Source organism: Engystomops pustulosus, chromosome 6 (assembly GCF_040894005.1).
Source record: "Engystomops pustulosus chromosome 6, aEngPut4.maternal, whole genome shotgun sequence".
Lineage (NCBI taxonomy): Eukaryota > Metazoa > Chordata > Amphibia > Anura > Leptodactylidae > Engystomops > Engystomops pustulosus.
In genome coordinates, this window is record NC_092416.1 from 130575932 (window position 1) to 130597092 (window position 21161).

At 40.1% G+C, this 21161-nt stretch overlaps 1 protein-coding gene across 5 annotated transcripts in view; it reads right to left on the minus strand.

Annotated features, from left to right (window-relative positions):
- ZNF831 (zinc finger protein 831) overlaps positions 1-21161 on the minus strand; it is a 65437-nt gene that overhangs the window by 35365 nt on the left and 8911 nt on the right. The window contains exon 1 of one of the 5 annotated variants that reach the window (XM_072111013.1): positions 12951-13054. The exons of 1 other annotated variant lie outside the window; for it this stretch is intronic. The gene's annotated coding sequence lies outside the window, so the exon portion shown is untranslated. Of the gene's footprint in view, positions 1-6845; positions 6918-9887; positions 9975-12950; positions 13055-21161 lie in introns of those variants that run through there. 3 more of the 5 variants (XM_072111015.1, XM_072111016.1, XM_072111014.1) reach the window with 3 other exon arrangements.

Sequence of the window (21161 nt, forward strand, 5' to 3'; positions counted from 1 at the left end):
TAGGGAAAGTGGACATTTATAGCAGTTAATTAAAGTTTATTCTTTGGAAGATTGCAGTTTTGGGAGTTACTTTTTATAATTTTCTTAAATGTTTTTTTTTTACATTTTTGGTAGATGTGATGTCACCTTTAGTGGTACACAAGCATGATGGCTACAGTCTCTGGAAGAGTTAAGAAAGGCTTAGTGGCTATTCTCATTTTAGGCAAGACCAGTGCTATATTTAGTGTTAATGCTGCCTTAAGCACTTACATTGCTCATGCCCACTATTGGTGGAAACAAGATAATTTCTTTGCACATAATTTCCAGCATGTTACTAGATGCGAGCAGTACTGGACTCAGCGGAAAGCGAGAATAATATTATTTAATGAACCTTTATGTGTTTCAGATCCATGTATGTTTTGGGCTGTGGAAGACTACATTAATCACCATACTTTCCTAAAGTAAATCCACCATCAAAATCAAACATGAAAAACCAGGGACACTTACCCCTCGATCCAGGCAATGTGACTGGGGTGATCTCCTTATATTTGTTATCCATGGCCTCCTTCCTTCTAAAATCAATTTTTAAATTATGCTAATGAGTCTGAGGAGCTAACCTAACCCCTCTGTGATGTGGCATTACACACTGTTATACTGTCTCATCCTTTCTGCTTCCTGCTCACTGCACTTCCTGCTCAATGCAATAGTGCTGAGGGAGCAGAGGGAGAGTGAGACAGTGTAGCAGCCTGTAAAGCCAGATCACAGGGGGGCTGGGGTATCCCCTTAGGCGCATTAGCATAATTCTAAACATTGATTTTAAAAGGAAGGATGCCATGGGATAAACCTTGTTTATCATGCTTGATTTTGATGGTCAATCTCCTTTAAGCATAAAATCATTTTAGCTTGGTGTTGACCCACAATCTTCGATGAGCTCAAGGCCCATGATAACCTTTATTTAGTTTAATTGGCCCCTTATAAATTACAGCATAATCATAATGAAAAGCACAATATAATTTAGTAATGTTGAAATATGATACATAAAATACTGGAGATGAGGATTATTAGGTATTTGCAGATAAACTCCCTTCAAGGATGTTCATTGGGTTAAATATCCTTGTATTAGCATTTTAATATCTAATGGTATTATGATAACCCATTAAAACTTTAGAAGTAATAACTTTTCACTGTTGGTGAAATAAAATACTCATTTAATGCAACAAGGGTTGTGTTTTTGTTCAGTTACTTGGCTCAGACAGACATACAATCTCTGTGGCTTCCATTATAGTAAACCACCAGGAAGTCTTCCTTCTATCAGAAATAAACGCTCTCGCCAGCAGCACATTGAGCAGCGCATAGATAACCACAGCTCTTGGTTGTATAGACAATATTGAAGGAATTAAAAAAGTATCAATTCATATAAGCCCTTCTTTAACAATTGAGATAATAAATATTAATAAAGTACTTAACCTCAAGGTTCCTTTTAGTTTTACTTGTTTAAACCTTTGTGGATAGACGGCAACCGCAATGACTGCAAGAGTCTAGTCTTTTAAAGAACATTCCCAAAACAGATTCAGCGTTCATGTGAGTATGGAAATCTCTGCATTCTTATCATTTAGCCAAATTAGTTCCACTCCTCTTCTGCCACATTACACTGGACTATGTAAGGCACAGCAGCGACTTATTGGTTAAAGGGGTTGTCCACTGGCAGTAAATAAATATTATTGTTTGTTTAACCCCTACGGGACTCGGCCTATTTTGGCCTTTAGGACGCGGCCCCATTTTTCAAATCTGCCCTGTGTCACTATAAGTGGTTATAGCTTTGGAACGCTATGAGATATCCAGGGGATTTTGAGATTGTTTTCTCATGACAAATTATACTTCAAATTAGTTTAAACATTTGGATGAAATCTTTTGTGTTTAGTTCTGAAAAAAAACTAAATTTTTTTCAACGTTCTAAATTCTCTACTTTTGATGCAGATAGTCATAGCATCCAAATAAATTCATAACTTACTTTTCCCAAATGTCTGCTTTATGTTGGAGGGTTTTTTAAGATTCCACATATTTTGCTAGAATGTTATGAGGCTCAGAATTTGAGTGCCATTTATCACATTTTTTGTATTTAGAGGGACCTGCTCAACTTCTAATTGACACTGAGAGGCCTAAATAATAGTGAGACTCGTAAATTACCCCATTATGGAAACTACACACCTCAACGTATGAAAAACCCACTTTTAAGAAGTTTGTTAACCCTTTAGGTGTTTTATATGGGTTAAAACAAAATGGAGGTGCAGTCTGCAAATTGTAATATTTTTTCACAATACACTCATTTTAGGTGGAAACATTTACAATGGATTAAATGAAAAAAGGCTCCACAAAGTTTGATACCCAATTTCTCCCGAGTACACCGATACCCTGTATGTGGTAGTAACCTGCTGTATGGGCGCACGGCCGGGCATAGAAGAGAAGGAGGCGCCATGCAGATCATATTTGCTATGTCACATTGTACAGGCTATAATTTTTTTCTTTTTTTAATGTGGTCCTATGGGGGCTTATTTCTTTTGCCACATGAGATGCACTTTTCTGGTACGTAATTTTGGGGCATCTATAGCTAATTGGTGAGATTTTATTAACTCTTTGTTGGTGGAGGAAATGAAAATCATCAATTTTTAGGAAACATTTTATGTGTTTTTTTTTTTTTGGGCTGTTAACCATACCATTAAAAAAGGAAATTATTTTTATCCTATGGGTCGCCACGATTACAAAAATATCTCATTTATATAGATTTTTTATTTTTCCCATTTTTACTGAATAAAAAGTAATTTGGCAAAAATGTTGTTAATTTTAGCATCACCGTCTTTCATATGCATAACTTTTTTATTTTTCAACTCACAAAGCTGTTTAAGGGCTTATTTTTTGCGAGAAGGATTGTTCTTTTTAGTGGTCTTATTTCATAGTGCATAACATTTTTTAAATCACTTTTTAGAGCATTTTTTATAGGGTATTAATTAAAAATTATCCTTTTTTTGAGCTTTTTTTTTTTTTTTTTTACGGGGTTCACTTTGCGGATCTAATAATGATTCTGTTTTATTATGCAGATTAATATGGACGCAATGATACCAAATATGTGGAGGGTTTGTGTATTTTATTCAATTGTACTGAATAAAAACTAATTTGGAGAAAATCTTGTTTATTTTAGCATCACCATCTTTTCATATGCATAACTTTTTTTATTTTTCGGCTGACAAATCTTTTTAGGGGCTTATTTTTTTCAAGAAGAGTTGTTCTTTTTAGTGGGCTTATTTTAGAGTGCGAAACAATTTCTTATTTCTTTTTTTAAAAAAATTATCTTTTTTTGGAATGTTTTTGCGTTTTTTTATCCGGCGTTTACCCTGCTAGAGATTCTGTTTTATTATACAGATTGTTACGGACGTGGCAATACCAAATATGTGTGTGTGGGGGGGGGGGTTGTGGTTTTTATACTTTATTAAGTGTTTTTATGGGAAAGTGACATTTTAGGGGCTTATATTTTTATGTATTTATTTTTTATTAATTCAAATTTATAAACTTTTGTGTTTTTCACTTTTTTTACTTACACATACTTGAATTTGAACCAGTTGAATCAAGTTCAATACACTGCTCTACAATACTATTTTATTGTAGAGCAGTGTAAACTGTCTGAGCATGCAGACGCATGCGCAGTTTACAGTCAGACCCGGAAGGAGTCTCAGAAGATCGGGCAGTCCCGGGGCACTAGGCAGTTCTCAGGGGTGCCTAGAAGTGGATCAGATCCCTTGGTAAGCGGCACGGGGGATCCCATCCATACCGGGAACCCACTTACATGCCGCGGTCATGCTTGACCGCGGCCTGTAAGTGGTTAACACCTACGATCAGAGTCAGCTCCGATCGCGGATGTTAGCGCACAGTGTAAGCTGTGATAGATACCTGACAGCCGCTGCTTCTGGTGCCGGCTCAGTTCGTGAGCCGGTGCCAGAAGCAGGACGTTATAGCACGTCCCCGTGCGCTTAGCATCTAGCCGCAGGGACGTACTATAACGTCCTGGTGCGCCTAGGGGTTAATGAAAAGTTATATAATTTTCCAATATGCTTTCTCCTCTGCTAGAGATTGTAGGAAGCTAGAGGATTATATATTCAAGTCTGTGCAAGGAATTTGGAACTCTATGTATGGAAAACAAAATCTCTGACAACTATTGAGATATATGATGAAATGCAGATGCTGGAAAATCTTGATATCCATTTCCTTATAGATAAAGGAAAACTATCCAGTGGCTCATCTGCTGAACGTTATCGGATCTGAAATTATGGATGGATACATGTTACTCATCAGTATCCAGGATCTTTTTCCTTACTGATGAAAGATAAGTATCCATCCCTTACTTTACTGGCTTATCCACTGAAGGTTATATGTTCTTAAAAACCTGAAGATGACATCATACTGATGTCAATGCACATGGTGGAACACATGGGCCCAGATCTATAAAAAATGGTGCAATGTGCAATTAGTTTGCATTTTCTTTGTGCAAGTTGCATGACATTATGTAATAGAGTTGCACGATCTTAGTTAATTCGGTCAATTTTTAGGATGTGCAAACAGTTGCACCTATTTTTTCTTGGTGCACTTTGCTTCATTCAGTTGTGACAGAATTTCTCAGTAATAAATGTGCTGCAAACTAGAAGCACACACACCCCTTTAGGTGCAGAGTTTTAAAAAGTGTCAGATAAAATGCCACTGTGACACAATTTTGGCGCACACTCAATAAATAAATGTGCGAGCTCCAAAGACATATTTTTCCATTGCAATGTGGACAAAAATTGTCTCAGACACTATGGGGCTCATTTACTAAGGGCACAAATCAGGGGGCGTCCGTCGGACATTCCGACGGATTCAGACAAACCGTGGGATTTAACTTAAAAATTGTATCGTAAGCCAAGCACTTACATGCACCGGGAAGAAGAAGGTGAACTCCTGCGGACCTGAGCAGGGAGTGACACATGCAGGATATTGGGCACACGATCTTCATGAATCGCGGCAGAGTTCATCCTCGTCGGACAGTCCGGATCGGGGATCGCACAGGGACTGGGTAAGTAAATGTGCCCCTATATGTTTGGGCCATGGTCTTGTATGGTCAATAAAATCCACTGAGAAACTCAATTGTGTTGCAATCATGTTACTCAGAGAAAGGACCACAGGGAACACGCAACTTTTACAGACCTTCTGCCATTGATCAATCCAATCTAATTTGGCAGCATGAAACCAGTGTGAGCACAGGAGGCCACAATATCAGGAGAGATGGAGGACAGCAGGTCACATTATGAGCGAGATGGAGAGCAGGATGCCACAAAAGTAATGGGAGGATAACATTAAAGAGGAGTACTATATGTTACTGAGTTGCATTAGGGGTTATATATGGGTCGAAAGGGGGGTCCACAGTAAGAGGGCATTATACAATGTGGGGGCCATTAGGGTCGATATCATACTATGTCTGGAGGGGGTTTCTCAAAAAAGGGAGGAGTTTTCCTTCTTTCTGTAGCCCAAAACTTGAGAGGTATGCAAGTTCTACTGAAGTTGTGCTTAAACTGCCACAACTAGAGATGAGTGGACCCAAGTTTTGCGTTCGGGTTTGGTTGTGTGACACTGACATGTTGGCGGGGTTTCCCCCTGGCCATTCATAGCCCTGGCTAGTTGCATGAGGCCTTAGTAAAAGTTTTATTTCTCTGTTGATAAGGTAGATATAAGGCCAAATACACTATAGGTTTCTTCATAACGTCCTCTGTGCACCTTTTCACAACTATGAGAAAAAGGTTTTAACCCTTTCTGCTGTCTAATTTGCTATAGAATTCTACTGTGTTTAATTTCTAACATTGACTCTCTCCTTGTCTCTTACTTTCACCTTCAGCTTGATAAGAAAATACAGACTGAGCAGAGATTAATAAACTCTTTGATTCCAACAGAATACCACAAAGAAAGCAGAAAGGGTGGAATCTCACTGCACAGGTTTTTATACAAACAGGTAAGGCTATATGCACATGTGTGCCCCAAAGGGCCATAAACCTGGGCCAAAGCCCACAGGCAGGATAGAGATGGGAGGGGTTAGTGCTCCTCAATCCTCCCATCCAGGGGCGTAACTAGGAGAAGCTGGGCCCCTTTAAATACCTCTGAATGTGGCCGTCTCAACTCTTAAAAAAATATACATATTTGTATGCTCACATGTATGAGTTACAATCTATCATATATACACACACACACACATTTATACTCTCATGCACATGTACAATGGGCAGCATAATATGTATATAATGGTGCACATCCTCCATTCATTAGTGTGTCAGGTCGAATGCCAGGGCCCCCGATGTAGTTACACCTTCTCATCTCATCTCCACACAGAGCCAGGAGGCTGAGCCACAAAAAGGGCAGGAATAGGCCCTGTCTTGGTCATGGTGTAATGAACACTTTAATATCATAATTATAATCTTCATTTATATAGCGTAATTATATTAAGCGCAGTTGTGGTCACCGCACCGTGACCTGGTATAATAGACCTCTGTGGGGGCCTCGATAAATTGTGGTCAGATCATAGCCCGATACAGTCGTGTGCATGGAGCCTAAGCCCGTAGTCACCCACATACAGATCTCTACAGATTTTTCCTAAGAGTGAACTCTACAGCCTGATTCTTTACAAACTAAGTAGAATTTATTTACAAAGTATATTAGAAAAATGTTCACAATACTGCACCCAACACAATACTGAAAAATTATCCCAAACAGCGGCTATACTTTAAGAGTATTACTCTGTATTCATCCTTGACATATTGTCATCAGTAATTGCTATGTTCCCACATCATACATACCACACAACAATGCCTGGGGATCCCATGTGTGCCTTTCAGCTTCAACACATATTATAGCGGTGCATATCTGGCAGATTTGACTGCGATGTTAAGGCAGGATATGACACTCAGCTACTTATTTACTTCCTGAGATGCTAAACACTCTGCTTCATACACCTGCAACAGATATTTATTTGCGGTACACTAAGAAATCCCTATTACTTACCTCTCCACAGGTGCCCTGTTGAACAATAGGTATAAGAAAGTCCTAGTTGCACATTGATAGCATAAGAATTGTCACAGAAAAGAGCATTATATTGTGCTAGGCCATCTACAAAAGAGGAAGCTGAGAAATTCAATTTCAGTTTTTACAACCTTGTCACTTGGAGACAGAAACCGCTGCCTGGATTAACCCTAACATTACCATACTGATGCTCCACTTATGTAATTCCCTGTGTTATATAGGGAATTATATAAATATAATTTATAATAAATTTGTTACACAATATGTTTTCCATATCGCACCAATAAAAGCTAGCTATAATTATTATAGAAATGCAAAAAAACAGCACTGTGAGGGGTTAGGGTGTTATTCTCTATCCTTCCCCAAGGAAGTCAACATTGTAGAAATGCGAAAAACAGCAGCACTCCAATGGCTTGTGAACCAAAGTGAGAGATTTAATTGATTCCTCATATAAGCTACCTGTATGAGGTATCAATAAAACCACTAGGAAAGGATACCGGATAACACCTTCACATTGGAAGGTGCTGCTATTTTTAATTCTTACTATCTATAATTATTAGCTGTATGACATGACCAGTGATATACATCATCATAAGAGGAATCCACAGGGAAGGTAAGAATTATTCCCCTGTTATTTTACTAATTATCACAACCTAAGAGCTTGGTGTTAGCTAACCCCCTCCATGTGATCCTTCCATGATCCAATTGCCTACTTCTTTATTTGCTAATACTGCAGTTTCTCTGAAGAAGGCTCGCTCTACATGGTTAATACAGCAGACTCCTTATGTATAAACAACCTCTCTTCACCAACAGAGATGGGCAACAGTAAACCTGGTGGAGGAGTTGGCATTCTCCTGTCAAACAACTACTTCTTTAGCTCAATTCCATCTTTACCCTCCCTCACCTTTTCTTCTCTAAAAGTTCACTCCAGTCACATACAGTATATGCTTGCATGAAATGGCTTATTGTGCTACCTCTAAACTCTTCTCACTTACTTCCTCTTTTGGCATTTCACATTGTTCATCCACAGTCACACATAAAGAGGGCCAAATGCTTGCCTTAATATTCACCTGACTCTGTTTCCTATGTAACCTGTCGAACACTACTCTTCTTCTATCTGATCACAACTTAAATCTGGCGCACGGTCCAAATGAGCACCAGAACGCCCCCGTTAGTACAGAAATTTGTGTTGCATCGGGTATAGTGCAGCCACGCCACAAAACAGTTGCGTGCTACATAAATGTGGCACAGACACTTCTTAAATACCTGTGCAAGCAGTTTGCAGTTGCAGTTTGAACATGCAAAGTCCACCAGAAAACTGGCGAACAGCCCTTAGTGCCCCAGTGTCTTAATAAAAATGACACATACACTTGTTCCGTAGGAACAGCTAAGAGATAGCTTCCACTGTTGGCACTATTAAATAAGTTAATCAAAGTCGGAAGAAACTAATTTCTAATACCCCTCCAATACATCCTCAAATCTGCTGCCCAGCATATTCATCTGCCTCCTCGCTTCCCCTCTACCCCTCCTCTCTGTCAGTCTCTCCACTGATTACTTATTGCACAGCTAATTCAATTTAAAATATCAACCATGACTTAGAAAGCTGTCCATAAGCTGTCCCCCACCATAGATCTCTGAACTAACCAGTCAATACTGTACCTTCTTTCTCTATTAATACAATGGTCTTCAGGACATCTCACGTGCATCCCCCATACTCTGGAACTCTTCACCAAAATGTATCAGACTGTCCTCGACCCTCCAAACCTTCAAATGTAACCTGAAAACTCATCTGTTTAGGAATGCCTACAATTTGCAATAACTGCAGTGCTCTGCTCCCTCACCTCATGTCTCCATCTGCATAGATTGTGAGCCCTCATGGGCAGGATCCTCCTTCCACCTGTTTCTTTATCACTGTAGTTTTTGCATTTGTTCTTGTCTTAATGAAATGTATATGAGCCTCTTATCGATTTACAGCACCATGAAATTAATGTTGCTCTCTAAATCACTATTCCTATGGAAATAGGTGGGGCGAGTGGTGCTCAATTGCCCTTGTCCACCTGTTCAGTACAGGACACAAACTTTTCCCTATTTGTGGCCCATATTGCACATACCGTCTTGATCATGAGGTCTAACAGAGAAAGGAAAACCTGGTAATTCAAGATGATGATAACATCCCAATTATAATATGGTCTATTATATGTCCACACCTATGTTCAACCTACATTGTATTGCTAAAATTTCAGTTATCTTAATGATGTATCACATCATATGCCAACAGTTCTTACATGTTGAGTTCTTCTTTGTGAACTAGTTACGGAGAGTTTTCATCGTTGATTGAAAACAGACATATGCTCATTAAATTCAACCAAGGAAGGCATGGGAAGGGATGAAAGGAAACACACTTATACAGGTGATCCTCTACTTAAGAATACCCGACTTACAGACGATCCCTAGTTACAAACGGACCTCTGGATGTTGGTAACTTGCTATACTTTAGCCTTAGGCTACTATAAACAGCTATAACAGTTATTAAAGGTGTCTGCAATTAAAGGGGTATTCCAGGAATATGAACGTCTGATACAAAACCCATAATGCTATAAATAAATGAATGTAACAAAACTTAATGTCATTTGTCACAAAATTGAGCTTAAATAGTTTGATTTTATGATTCACAAAATTTGATGGCCTCTCTAAAGTTATCACCAAGATGGCCGCCACTTAAAACTACAACTCCCAAGATCCTTTAGTTCTCAGTAACTCCTCCTCCCTATTATGCTCTGCTAACAGTGAAGATATAACAGACTTTCTTGCTCTGTTACCATAGTAATGATGTGTAACTGCCCCCACAAAAACACCGGCCATACTGGATGCACTGCAGCCAACCGACCACAGCCAAACATAGTGGTGATCACATGACCTTTCCAGGCAGCTGCAGGACATGTGATGTTGACATGTGACCAGCGGCCATCTTCTGTCCTGTGTATGCTCTGCCCGGACCGCACGGAGGAAATTAACGGACTGATTAAAGGGCCAGTAGCATTTTAATTCTTCATTACAGTCTATATCAGCAGCATTTTTCTGCTAAGGGGAGCAAAATTTAAAATAATAACTAATTACAAGTTAGCTTATATTTTAAGGACCCATGTGTATATGAATTATGCTGATTCCTGGAATACCCCTTTAAGCTTTATTGTTAATCCTGGTTCGTGTACACTTTGATAACAACATTAATGTAATTTTGCTTTAATAGTCCTCTAGTACTTTTTGAAGCTCTCTGCTGTCCTTACTCTGACGAGATCCCGAGGCAGGCTATTCCACAGATTCCTAGTTGACATTATAAAAAAGCCCTGTCTCCTCTGGAGATTAAACCATTTTTTAGAGGCTGAACATTGCCATTTCAAGATGTTATTTAATCTTTGATCTAAATCAATTAGGTCCTTCTCTACAAGGGTTTTTGACAGATCTCACATCCAGAACATATGCTACATGCCGATAATTAATCCACATATGTATTTTTCTACATTTATCCACAATAAACCTAATCTGCTAAGTGGATGCCCAACCACTCATTGGGGGGCATCTATCATGGCATGTACGCCAGTTTTCTGGTGTACAAACCATGAAAAGTTTGCCTGGCGCACGTCACATTCTCACCAAGTTGGGGGGGGGGCGCAGAGTGGGCTGCGCTGCCAAATAGGCTGAGGCAGGGACATCTCACAGCCAGTGTAGAATTAATCCAGTACCACATGCAAGGCAGGAGAAACATCTAGAGCTGACTCACAATGCTCGATCTTCTGTTGCCAAGTCAGCCTGTAGCCTATAAACATCCTCCACAGACTGCACTATACTACACAACTTGGCGTTATCTGCAAAAATGGACACATTACTGTTAATCCTGTCTTCTATTTTAATAAAGAAGTTCAATAATAGTTGGCCCAACACTGAACCTTGGGGTACACCACTTATAATTGTACTAGTAAGAAATGTTGACTAGCACCTTCTGGATACAATCCTTCAACGAGTTTTAAATCCAATTGTAGATGATTCCTGCCAATCGAATAAAACTAATATACCCATTAGATGTCTATAAGGCTTCTTCTGGGGGAAAACCAAAACTGATACAGACCAAAAACGTGTATATGTCCCCAACACGTGTTTCGCCAAATAGGCTTCTTCTGGGGGAGTGACTCCCCCAGAAGAAGCCTATTTGGTGAAACACGTGTCGGGGACATATACACGTTTTTGGTCTGTATCCGTTTTGGTTTTCCCTCATGATACCCTTTTTGTATTTAGTATTTATTAGTTACCTCTAACATCTATAGGGCTACTGGCTATTATTTGTGCCTTTGGCTGCGGATATTGGTGTATGTGGTTCTATTATGGTCCACACTCAGACATAGCAGCTTTTCAACATGTGGGAATACACCATTTATTCATATATGTTACACTGAATCGTGTATATCGTTGTTTTAGTCTGTTTTGTCCTTTTTATGTCTGCCTTTTTAGGAAAAATAATGTGTATGTATAAGAACTAATAAAGTATACAATTTTTGCATCATTTCCATGTGCTCTGTTGGCTTTTCTGCACATATAAGTAGGTAGTTTTCCCTATAAGTTTGTAACGCAAGCATCTTCCTCTCCACTGCTTTACAACACCCATCACAGTCCAGTTGTCCATCCACAAATATAGTGTGCCCCATCTCTGACCCAGCTACTCGTTTAGTGTCTTCCTCGTCCCTTGTCTTCCTTGTCCCCTGATTCTTCCTAGATTAAAGGGAATATGCAGCCCTATTAACTCAATAGCATCTTCAGTTTACCTAAAACATGTTTGCCTCACAACCCCCTCAAAATGAACTTTGTACTCTAAACTGGCATACAGCCAGATCCACCAGTGAGTTGGAGGGGTGTGGCTTCCTCAGGTCAAGTCCAGCAATCCCTCCCGTCTTTACCCCCTTACACTCCACCCCAGCCTCCAACATCATCCAGCTGGCCAGCCATAGTCCTGTACCTGCAAACTCCTCTTCAATACCTGATCATATACGGTGAGTCACTGCTCATGACCAGGAATTGCAGAAGAGTGCAGGGGGCTGTGAGGCGAAAAAGGCGATGACAGGTTGCCTTTAAATACTCCTCCACCCCTTCTAGGATCTTCTCCAACCAGAACAGCAGACCCCCTTCAATTCAGGTACGAGTTATCAGTTGAATACACCTTAAATCTCAATGAAAAGTCAACTTAGTGCTCTTGGAACTTAAATTATTCTTCTCTTCACCCTACAACAGACACAGGTATGATCACACAAATCTACAAAGCTGCCATCTAAAAGTGTCTGCAGCCTTGTTAGGTCAAAACTGCTGGTAAACTCCGTCAAATAGGGTTTTTCAAAACTTTAATTTTATCAAAATATGATCTGTGAGTATCCAGCCTCCGGCATAAATGCTATTCAGCAGAACACATTAATATTGTTTGCAGTACATAGTGCAGCAATGACCATATTACTATGCCTAGTGTTGTGCTGCCATGCACAGCTTCAGTTCTATGGATGTCGCTATTCCAGGAACGGCAGATAAAGGGTCACAGACATCCATCAAATACAATTGTTTCTTTATTCTGTTTCTAACTAACGGTTCATGGAGTAGAGCAAGCCTGCACCAATCAAGCATTGATGGTCACAACCAATTCTTCCAGAAAGTCCTCTTATTATTTCAAGAATCCTAAACCTGGAATTGACATTCTTCCCATTCTTCTGCCTGTAAAATCTTCTTATCCGTATCCTCATTTTTAAAAACACAAGTCCCCTCCTTACCACAGCAATCTGTATATAACCAAGGCTCCCCACAAAAGCATCTGGTAGTGTAGTACCACCTCCCAATATCAGTCTGACCTTTTTTCCATGCTGACCTGCAGAGATGGGTGGGAAAGTTGTCCACTCCACCTGGCTGCCCTTCTCTCTGTCCATCGTTTGTTGCCTCTTTTTAAATGTGCATGTGTCTTTTTTTTAATTTTGTGTAGATCACAGTAATGAGTCATAAACCCCAAACGTGAGCTTGTGACAAGCACTGAAGGGCGGGCAGCTCTGGTTATGACTCACAATAATGAAATAGCTGAGAATTGGAATGAAATATATCTCTACAAAACAACAAAGGCATGAGTCACGATAGTTAAATCATGTGCAGAACTTAACCAATGCCGTCCATTGCAACCAGCTGGATGTCTATCCCTTAGCACTGCTTACTGCTAGGTTTATAAGTGTACACCAATAGGTATAGTTAAATAGAGAGGGTACATGGATAAACAGGAAGACTTTTTGGCTTGTGATTCTAAGTGGCTAGTGAACTTAAGTGAGTTGAAAAAAGCGGAGTTTTGTGTGTGTTAAGAGTGAATCTGTTGTTTGGGTGATTGTGGACTGAGTATATAGGTAATAGCACTTTTCTTAGTGTCACAATTTAAATAGATTTTTTTTTTTTCCTTTCTTTGCCTGGTCTGCTAATTGGGAGGAGGGATTAGTGTTCACACCTGATAAGTTAAGGTCTAGCAACTCACTTTTGAGCTCGCTCAGTTTTGGCTTGTGATTCTAAGTGGCTAGTGAACTTAAGTGAGTTGAAAAAAGCGGAGTTTTGTGTGTGTTAAGAGTGAATCTGTTGTTTGGGTGATTGTGGACTGAGTATATAGGTAATAGCACTTTTCTTAGTGTCACAATTTAAATAGATTTTTTTTTTTTCCTTTCTTTGCCTGGTCTGCTAATTGGGAGGAGGGATTAGTGTTCACACCTGATAAGTTAAGGTCTAGCAACTCACTTTTGAGCTCGCTCAGTTTTGGCTTGTGATTCTAAGTGGCTAGTGAACTTAAGTGAGTTGAAAAAAGCGGAGTTTGAAAAAGAGAAGTCCACAGAACTGTAAGTAACCTACATTTTATATCTCTTGATTTATATACTTATCACTGTTTTGTTACTAGGATATGGCTAGCAAGATTGGTGGTATGCTCCAGTGCACACTCTGCCGCATGTATACACTGCTGGAGCAAGAGTTCGAGGGTGAATACCACTGTGACAGATGTGCCCATATTTTTCTACTGGAAGCTCGTGTTAGAGATCTGGAGGAAGATATTGCACGGCTGCGAGCAATTGACAATCTTGAGAGGAGTATGCTGCTCACTGAGCAAGCAATAAGCGGGGTAGAAGTGGAGGGTGGAGAGGAAAGCCAGCAGGGCCAGGTGGGTAGCTGGGTTACTGTAACTAGAGGGGGTAGGAAGGGGTCAAAGAAAAGGAAGGCCAACTCTGACTCTGAACATCCAAGCAAAATTGCAAAATTGTGCAATGATGTAAGGACGTCAGTGTCAGAAATGGCAGCCCTAGCGGATCCTGCTCTCCCTCACAGCCGGGGGAGCAGACCAGCTAGTAGTAGGGTGGATGGGAGTGCAGGTAAGCCAAGGCAGCTAGTGGTTGTAGGGGACTCTATAATCAGGAAGACGGATAGAATAATTTGTCGCCAAGACCGCCTCAACCGAATGGTTTGCTGTCTCCCTGGTGCCAGGGTTCGGCATGTGGTGGAAAGGGTGGATAAATTACTGGGAGGGGCTGGGGATGACCCAGCTGTCGTGGTCCATGTTGGTACCAATGACAGAATAGATGGTAGGTGGAGGAGCCTGAAGAATAATTTTAAAGAACTAGGTTCAAAGCTTAAGGAAAGGACCTCCAAGGTAGTATTCTCCGGAATCCTACCTGTGCCATGCGCTACACAGAGCAGACAGCGGGAGCTCAGGGAGTTAAATGCATGGCTCAGATCCTGGTGTAGAGCAGAGGGATTTGGGTTCCTAGAGCATTGGGCTGACTTTTCACTGGGGTACAAGCTGTTTTCTGCAGATAACTTGCACCTAAGTGGAAGGGGGGCTGCTGTGCTGGGGGAGAAGATCCTAGCAGGGGTGGCGGAGTATTTAAACTAGGCTCGGGGGAGGAGGAAAAGGAAGACACTGAAGGGGTAGACAGGTCAGAGAGGGGGCAGGTTATGTTGGTGGGTGTTGATGTGGGCGGTGTATGGGGGCCTAAGGCAGTGGATAAGGAGATCCACAAGTTGCAGAACAGTGGTGAGGATATATGTGCCAGTAAAATTACTTTAAATCAGATAAATAACTGTGGAAAATTAAATTGTATGTTCACAAATGCCAGAAGTATCTCAGGCAAAATGGGCGAGCTTGAGGCTCTGATATTAGAGGAACAGATAGATGTTGTTGGTGTAGCAGAGACATGGCTCGATGCATCGCATGATTGGGTTGTTAATATTCAAGGTTTTACACTCTTTCGGAAAGACAGGGCAAATAGGAGGGGAGGTGGTGTATGTCTGTATGTCAGAAGAGACTTAAAAGCGATTGTGAATGAGTCAGTGGTCTCAGAGTGTGAGGAGGCAGAAACTTTGTGGGTTGAAATTCAAAGCCAAGAGAGCTTTGAGAAAATTATTTTTGGTGTAATTTATAGACCCCCTAACATCTCTGAGGAAATAGAGGGTCACCTATATAAACAGATGGAGCGGGCTGCACAGGAGGGGACCGTAGTGATAATGGGAGACTTTAACTTTCCAAATATAAATTGGGGTCAGGGCTCGTCTTCATCTATGAAGGGGAGACATTTTATCAACTTTCTGCAGGATAATTTTATGTTGCAGCTTGTAGAAGATCCCACAAGAGGTGACGCATTGTTGGACCTTGTGATTTCTAACAATGAGGAGATTGTCCAAGATGTCAGTATCAGGGAACCCCTTGGAAACAGCGATCATAATATAATTATTGGGAAAATCGAAAACTTTGAATTTTAAGAGGGCTAATTTCCAAAAATTCAGGGCTGCAATACAGGATATAGACTGGGATCAGATACTGTCACATGGTGATACTAATGTTAAATGGGAGAAATTCAAATCTATCCTGGGTTTTTATACTTCTAAATTTATTCCAATAGGTAACAAGTATAGACGGGCTAGATTACACCCCGCGTGGCTTACAGCTACAGTTAAAAGGGCAATTAATGAGAAAAAGAGGGCATTTAAAAAATATAAATCTGACGGGTCACCTGAGGCTTTCAATACTTACAAAAAACTTACCAAAATCTGTAAAAAAGAAATCAAATCAGCCAAAATACAAAATGAAAGACAGGTAGCTAAAGATGGCAAAACAAATCCCAAGAAATTTTTTAGGTATATCAATGCAAAAAAAAATGGGTCACAACAGGTTGGACCCCTTTATTCTGAAAATGGGGCATCGGTGACTGGAGACCAGGAGAAGGCAGAGATACTTAATAGGTTTTTTAGCTCCGTTTATACAATAGAAGAGAGAACTTCTGACTTGGGTGGTGTCAGTGCGGGTCATGGATCCTGTGATATACTAGGCTGGCTAAATGTAGACATTATCCAATCTAAGCTCAATAAAATCAATGTGTACAAAGCTCCTGGACCAGATGGGTTACACCCCAGAGTTCTTAAAGAACTCAGTTCTGTTATTGCTGTACCGCTGGCTAAAATCTTCAGGGATTCTGTAATGTCTGGTGTGGTGCCAAGTGACTGGCGCAAGGCAAATGTGGTGCCAATATATAAAAAGGGCTCTAGAACTTCGCCTGGCAATTACAGGCCTGTAAGCTTAACTTCCATTGTGGGGAAAGTATTGGAAGGGTTAGTAAAAGACTACATACTGGAGTATGTGACATCAAATAGTATAATAAGTGACAGCCAGCATGGGTTTACTAAGAATAGAAGTTGTCAAACTAACCTTATCTGCTTTTATGAAGAGGTTAGCAGATGCCTGGATGTAGGAGCAGCTGTGGATATTGTGTTCTTGGACTTTGCAAAGGCATTTGACACTGTCCCTCATAGACGCCTGATGGGTAAAATTAGGGCTATTGGTTTGGCAAAAATCATTTGCAATTGGATTGAAAACTGGCTGAAGGATCGTATCCAGAGAGTTGTGGTCAATGATTCCTACTCGGAATGGTCACCAGTTATGAGTGGTGTACCCCAGGGTTCTGTGCTTGGCCCATTACTATTTAATATATTTATTAATGATATAGAGGTAGGAATTAATAGCACTGTGTCTATTTTTGCAGATGACACCAAACTGTGTAGTGTAATACAGTCTATGGAGGATGTTCATAGGCTGCAGGGTGACTTGGACAAACTGAATGTTTGGTCATCCACTTGGCAAATGAGGTTTAATGTGGATAAATGTAAGGTTATGCACCTGGGGGCCAATAATCCAAAGGCAAAATATGTCCTTGGGGGAGTAAATCTGGGAGAGTCCCTTGTTGAGAAGGACCTGGGGGTACTAGTAGATCATAAATTGAATAACAGCATGCAATGTCAATCAGCTGCCTCTAAAGCCAGTAGGACCTTGTCATGTATCAAAAGTGGTATGGACTCTCGTGATAGGGATGTAATATTACCACTATACAAGGCACTGGTTCGGCCACACCTGGAATATGCTGTCCAGTTCTGGGCACCGGTCCATAAAAAGGATGCCCTGGAGCTGGAGAGGGTTCAACGTAGAGCCACAAAAATGATAAGGGGTATGGAGGGTCTTAGTTATGAGGAAAGATTAAAACAACTAGATTTATTTAGTCTGGAAAAGAGACGACTACGAGGGGACATGATTAATTTATTTAAATATATGAATGGTCCATACAAAAAATATGGTGGGAAGTTGTTTCAGATTAGATCAAATCAAAAGACGAGGGGGCACTGTCTCCGTTTAGAGAAATCAAGGTTTAATCACCGGAGGCGACAGGGCTTTTTTACTATGAGAACGGTCAATCTGTGGAATAGCCTGCCTCAGGCGCTGGTCACAGCAGGGACAGCGGATAGCTTCAAGAAGGGTCTAGATGCCTTTTTACACCTAAATAACATAGATGGTTATGTTATATAGAATTGTTTCCCCTAAATCCCTTCCTCATCCAATCCCTTCCCTTCCTTGGTTGAACTTGATGGACAAGTGTCTTTTTTCAACCGTAGAAACTATGAAACTATATGTAATCGAAAGCTCTGCAGCAAATAAAATATTTTAGATTGTTAACATAATAGTTACAAGTTTTTCAAGTTGCCAAGCTTTGTCTTGCATACATGTATATAATGGAATATATACTGTATATCCATGGTTATTAGTACTTAAAAGGGTATTCTACTTTCAGTAAAATTACATTTTATTAACATTTCCTTCTGTAATTTGTGCATTTATTTCTCAACGTTTTCATGATCTATGCTTATAGTTAATACGGTTGCATATCTCATTATAATTATCAGATCTTTTCTTACCAATGGTGACTCGCCAGGTACAAGTCATTTGCAAATATGTTTTCCAGGATGGGACAAGAAAACTTTTCCCCTTTTAGCTACCTTGTGAGACAACGCCCTTAACATCAAGCATGAACTTTAAGAAGCCTAAGGACATGAGGCAGTATTTTAGCCATACTAGCATATCTATTCCAAAAGGAACAGATTCCCAACAGTATACAGCATTGTTTCAAAATTTTTGTACCTCGTCAGTACATCATAGGGAACTGTTTTAGGTTTTTGACTAGGCTTTTGACTAGGGTTGGGAAGTAAGAGCTCCCCACAAAGAGAAAAACCAGAGACGCCCGCAAGGTGTAAGCGGAACTTTTACTTCCAGACCCCAGGTACAAGCAGAAATTTTGAAAATGGTGAGGAATATATGTACATAATTAGAAATTTGCTTAATTTTCGATCATATATTGATTAAACAGGAATGCTCATTTAGATTGGTACAAGAGCAGCTAATAGGCTTTCCTTGGCAAACATGGTATCTCTCAAGCCACTTGCATACACATTTTTTGTGCACACTCTGAACTTGAATTTGTTTTATAAAACACAAAACATTAATACATGCAAAATACAGACCACAATCATGGCAAGTTTACTTTTAGCAGGTTGACTTCATGGCTGCCGTACAGATAAGGTTTTCAAACTGTAGACTTAGTTTGGGAAGCTTCATCCGTCTATACACCCTCAAATTCTCAGTACTTTCTACCCCTGAGTTAAAGACCTGGATGGCATAGCGTGGGTAGAGCTTTAATGACCGTAATATGGTTTTCCTGCTTACAATATCTGTGCCACTGCAGCTCTGTGTGGGCGTAAAAAATGACACAACCGTGTTTTAACCTCTTCTAGACATAATCCAAAAATCTCCCTTGAGATAAAAAGACTGTGGAAGAAGATATAACAAGTATATCTTTTTACAGAGTAAATGGGGGTGGAGGAGCACAAGTACGTTTTTTCAAAATTGTACCTTCCTTTAGGCTACCTGCACATGACCATCTGTAGTTCTCAGTTCTAAGTTGTTTCTATTACGCTTCAGAAAACTGTAAAGTCATCCCTGTTTATAATAGAAACTTCAACAGGGAACGTAATTTGTATGTGTAGGACAATCAGTAATTGTCCAAACTCTTTAATTTATTCAAGTGTTAGAAGTCAACATGGATTTTTATAGCCTTTATGTAATAAAGTTGCCACTTACTGCTACAGTTGTCTCTTACCTAATAACTAATAAAAAGTTGAACTTCATGACCATATACCTATGCATTGTTTTTTTTAATCTTTTGATTACATTTTTCCAAAAAATGACCCATCCGAAAAATTATATTCGAACCTGCAAAAAAACCATGAGTAGTTTTTTTCCTATAGGCTGGGCATTCCTCTGGGAGGGACAGCAGGCTGTATAAAGGGGACAGGGGGCTGCTGGCTATATACTGTGGGTTGTGGCTTACTGGGGGTAGGGGCTACAGGATATATACTGGGGGTAAAGGCTACAGGCTATATACTGCGGGGCCAGGGGCTTCTGGCTATATACTGAGGGCAGGGGCTGCAGGCTATATACTGCAGTGGCTGCAGGCTATATCCTGGGGGCGGGGGCTGCTGGCTATATACTGGGGGGCTGGGGCTGCTGGCTATATACTGGGGGGCTGGGGCTGCTGGCTATATACTGGGGGCAGGAGCTGCAGGCTATATACTGGGAGCAGGGGCTCCAGGCTATATACTGAGGGGCAGGGGCTGCAGGCTATATACTGGCGCCAGGGGCTGCTGGACATACTTGAGTGAATAGATTTTCCCAGTTCTTTGTGTAAAAATTAGGTACCTCGGCTTATACTCAGGTTGGCTTATGCTCGAGTATATACGGTAATTTTCCAGTGCCTGAATATTTTTGAGATAAAATATACTCCTTTACTTTCCTTATATCATCTCCTTTAAATTGATATTTTGCCATAAAGGAGAAAAAATAGTCCTGCCCTGAATATCTAGAGCTTCCTTAAACTATGTCCGCCCTTTACTAAAGACATCTGCACAAGGGTATACGTTTTAGTGCCGATGCTTTCAACCCCAATTCAGCCAATAGCAATCCTTTTTCTGTTTCCAAATTCACTCTCTTTGCAATTTCTTTAATAATTATTGCATTATTCCTGACCGTTAGATATTGCACTATAGAAGAAATGTTATATCAAAAAAGATTAGGTAGTGCAATCCACCCTTTCCCTTTTTTCTATATAGGTAATATATCTTAATCCTCACCTTCTTTCTGCCCGATATGAGGTTGTTAATAAGAATTTCTTTGATTGTAAAATCTTTGCCATCTATCCATATAGGTGCAGCTGATATCACATACAACATTTGGGGCAGAATTATTATTATAATTAACACAATTCTATCTGCTTGTGATGCAGGGAGTTTCTCTCAGACCTTAATTTATGTTTTTCTGACTTCATGGATTAATGGGAACAGATTTTCTTCCACAAATGAAATCGCCCTACTTCCAAGTTTAAGCCCAAATAGTCAAGAACTTCATTCTCTTTCAGGATCCTCAATCCGCCTACGTCCCCAATTTGTATATTGTGTAAAGATAATTAAGGAGACTTGCCCCATTTAACGTTAATTCAAATTTACTTATTGCATGGAACACAATGGGCAAGATCTCACTGTCTATCTAACACAAATCAAATCATCTACATATAATAAAATTTTGCCTTCCACATCTAAACCCTACAATCCTGTCTAGTACCTCTATATACACTCACTGGCCACTTTATTAGGTACACCTGTCCAACTGCTCGTTA